Here is a 4,205-nt window from a genome sequence, read left to right as displayed (position 1 = left end):
AAGTTTCCCCCCACCCCCTTTAGAGGGGGAGCGGGGGCAATTTTATGTTTACGTAGTTAGAAAGGCCCCTCGAAAACATGAAACTTTCTCATGAACAATTTTTTGATTTGACAAATATTTTTAGAATTATTAGCTTGTAACACTTTACGTGGGCCACCATGTATATAAATTAATTACGGGAAATAATTTAAATATAATAAGCAAATAAAATTTGTTTATTTACATTTGTATTAAAGAAACTAAATTTCCAGAAACTTGATTATAAAATCCCCTCTAAATAATTATGAAACATAATTATTTTACACTTACTTTCATTTATTATAACATTCTTTTAAAGAACCCCGCACTAATTATATGGAAAATCTGTCCCGGTCAAATCAATTGGTTTTTACATATGTTGTAGCTTATGACCTACTGAACAAAAGATGTAATGGGCACAAAGCTCAATAATGGACAGTTATCGAGTTATAACCAGTCAAACATGAAAAATTCGGGCTGCCGAATAGTCAAATCTCGGAAGGTATTGATTTTTTTGAAAAATGTTTGAAACAAACATAGTAGGGTTTTACAAAATCTGTTAGTTGGTGACATTATTTGTGAATTTTGAATGACCTTGAAAAGCTCCGTGAACAAAAATCTTTATGTGTCACAGCAGAGATAAGGACCCCACGGTTCGTCACTCCCGTAGTATTTTTTGACTCCAAACCCTCTCTGCTGTGTGTGTATGTGTGTGTGTGTGTGTGTGTATGTGTGGGGTAATAAAATAAATGATCTTATTGTATATTACTCATTATTTGGATCCTGCTGTGGTGGTCTCTGAGCGGCATCTAATATTGTGTTCAATAATGATGAAGAGGGATAACGAACATTGGGCTGGTGTCGTGCATATCCTTAATACCACAATACGCTGGTTACATGTGCACATGTACCCACAGTCCGTGCGCCTGACTTACAGGTGCAGTAATAACCAAAAATCGCCTCCCTCTCATCATCTATATTATCTGCATCTCTTATGTTGTAAGCTATAAATATTTGATGTTTTGTAGCATTACGGAATCGTGAAAACACTCGCACCCTTATGAAACCTTGTTCATCAAACAACGAATCCAATTGAAATTCTTCTTGTGCATCTTATCTTGAATATAAGATCTTGCTAGACGAACCTGAAATGTACCAATAGTCAAATCTCGTAAATATTCTAATGTTAGGCGTGGAAAGTCACGTAATTGTCCTTCATGTAAATGTATCCATTGTGCATTTCTATAGCACATCCTTTCTACTTCAACTCGCGCTTGAACAATATTATCTCCTCTAGATTTATCAAGAAGTTCTCTTGCTAATCCTGCATTAGCTTCTTCCATTAAAACTAAAGGATGATATCTATTAATTGTAGCACCTGCAATGTTATAAAACTCGCCCAAGTGATGAAGATGAGGCATTATAATTGTATGATCAAAAAACTTGAACGTAGACTTGATATGTCCATTTCTAGTTTCAATTATCCACCTTGTTTTTGTCACCAATCGAGACTCATTATCTTCTTCAGTGAATAATTGTTTCTGTTGAGGTCCAAGAAATGCTGGCATTTTATACTCAATGCCGAAGTAATGAAGTAATGGCTGAGCATCTCGATATCCACGATCTAATATAAAAATGTCACCATCATGAAACCATCCTCTCATATTGTCCGCATCACGTTGAAATTCATTATTTAATATTCGAGCATTATTGTTATGAGAATCAGAAAAGTAAGGACCCTGAATAGCCAGTATATACCCATCTGGAGCAACTATAAGAGAAGGTTTTATCAGATGTCGACCTTTTTGCATTGAGTATGTTTGTCGTAAAACACGAAAGTTGCTACTTTTATGAGTATAAGAATAAGTCCCGTCAATATAAGCAATTACTTTCGGAATAGCTAGCTCAGAATTATATAATTCGTTTTCAAAAGCTGTTACATGTCTCATTATATACTCGTCTCGAGTTATAGCTTGAAAACCAATATTATCAGGGACAAATCTGTTTACTAAAGACTGCCGAACTTTGGAAATCGCTAAACTCACTGCTTGTCTAGAGGAATACTGAAACAGTACTTTAAGAAATTCGTCAGACAGTCCTTGTCGCAGCTTGCATAAAAAAATTAAAAGATCTTTTTTAGTAACGTTTCTGATACCACGTTCTTGGAATATAGGATCGCAATATGTATACAATTCTTGAAACTGTTGTTTTGTAATGGGTGCTATACATTTAAATTCATCCTCTGTAAAACTATTTTCGTTTTCATAACGATTATTATTATTTGCTATATTACGAAGAGCTTCTAAGAAAACTTGCAGTTGCTGACCTTTTATTACATATGGTCTATAAATAAATCGCAAACCTGGCAGCAGTAACTGTAAAATAAATCCGCAATCATCCAAATGTTGGTCACAACAATAAACGTGTTCAGGAATATAAATATTTTTCAGAACAAAGACATTTACCCTGGATTCTAACGACAGTGGTCTAATATTTACAATAGCATTGCAAAATAAACAAGCGAGAAGCGTTGTTCCTCAATTTCCTTGATGTGTTATGAAATTTTTCGGCTAATCTCGCATACAGGCACGTAACTATGTCGTTCTGAACGAATGAAACTGGCGTACATAGCGATCTTAGCTCTGTGTGCCGAGAAGCGCTGTTCCACAAGATGGATTTGGGAAAAGGGATTTTCTTTGACTGACCCTTTTCTTAATAGTTTTGGGATAATGATCTTGCTTGATGGATTTGGGAAAAGGGATTTTCTTTGACTGACCCTTTTCTTAATAGTTTTGGGATAATGATCTTGCTTGATGGATTTGGGAAAAGGGATTTTCTTTGACTGACCCTTTTCTTAATAGTTTTGGGATAATGATCTTGCTTGATGGATTTGGGAAAAGGGATTTTCTTTGACTGACCCTTTTCTTAATAGTTTTGGGATAATGATCTTGCTTGATGGATTTGGGAAAAGGGATTTTCTTTGACTGACCCTTTTCTTAATAGTTTTGGGATAATGATCTTGCTTGATGGATTTGGGAAAAGGGATTTTCTTTGACTGACCCTTTTCTTAATAGTTTTGGGATAATGATCTTGCTTGATGGATTTGGGAAAAGGGATTTTCTTTGACTGACCCTTTTCTTAATAGTTTTGGGATAATGATCTTGCTTGATGGATTTGGGAAAAGGGATTTTCTTTGACTGACCCTTTTCTTAATAGTTTTGGGATAATGATCTTGCTTGATGGATTTGGGAAAAGGGATTTTCTTTGACTGACCCTTTTCTTAATAGTTTTGGGATAATGATCTTGCTTGATGGATTTGGGAAAAGGGATTTTCTTTGACTGACCCTTTTCTTAATAGTTTTGGGATAATGATCTTGCTTGATGGATTTGGGAAAAGGGATTTTCTTTGACTGACCCTTTTCTTAATAGTTTTGGGATAATGATCTTGCTTGATGGATTTGGGAAAAGGGATTTTCTTTGACTGACCCTTTTCTTAATAGTTTTGGGATAATGATCTTGCTTGATGGATTTGGGAAAAGGGATTTTCTTTGACTGACCCTTTTCTTAATAGTTTTGGGATAATGATCTTGCTTGATGGATTTGGGAAAAGGGATTTTCTTTGACTGACCCTTTTCTTAATAGTTTTGGGATAATGATCTTGCTTGATGGATTTGGGAAAAGGGATTTTCTTTGACTGACCCTTTTCTTAATAGTTTTGGGATAATGATCTTGCTTGATGGATTTGGGAAAAGGGATTTTCTTTGACTGACCCTTTTCTTAATAGTTTTGGGATAATGATCTTGCTTGATGGATTTGGGAAAAGGGATTTTCTTTGACTGACCCTTTTCTTAATAGTTTTGGGATAATGATCTTGCTTGATGGATTTGGGAAAAGGGATTTTCTTTGACTGACCCTTTTCTTAATAGTTTTGGGATAATGATCTTGCTTGATGGATTTGGGAAAAGGGATTTTCTTTGACTGACCCTTTTCTTAATAGTTTTCGGATAAGAGTCCCAAGGGTAAGCAATTCTCGGATTTGTATGCTATTGTTACCCAAAGGGGACAGTTTGAATTTGTAACAATAATACATGCACATGAATTAAATTTAGATATAAGGCCTACCTTGTGGCGATTTTACTCCGACAGCATGGGGTGTTCTGCCGTTCCCCAGTGTTCCGGCGTCGAGG

Source organism: Formica exsecta, unplaced genomic scaffold (assembly GCF_003651465.1).
Source record: "Formica exsecta isolate Colony F162 unplaced genomic scaffold, ASM365146v1 scaffold161, whole genome shotgun sequence".
Lineage (NCBI taxonomy): Eukaryota > Metazoa > Arthropoda > Insecta > Hymenoptera > Formicidae > Formica > Formica exsecta.
This window is presented reverse-complemented; position numbering follows the sequence as displayed.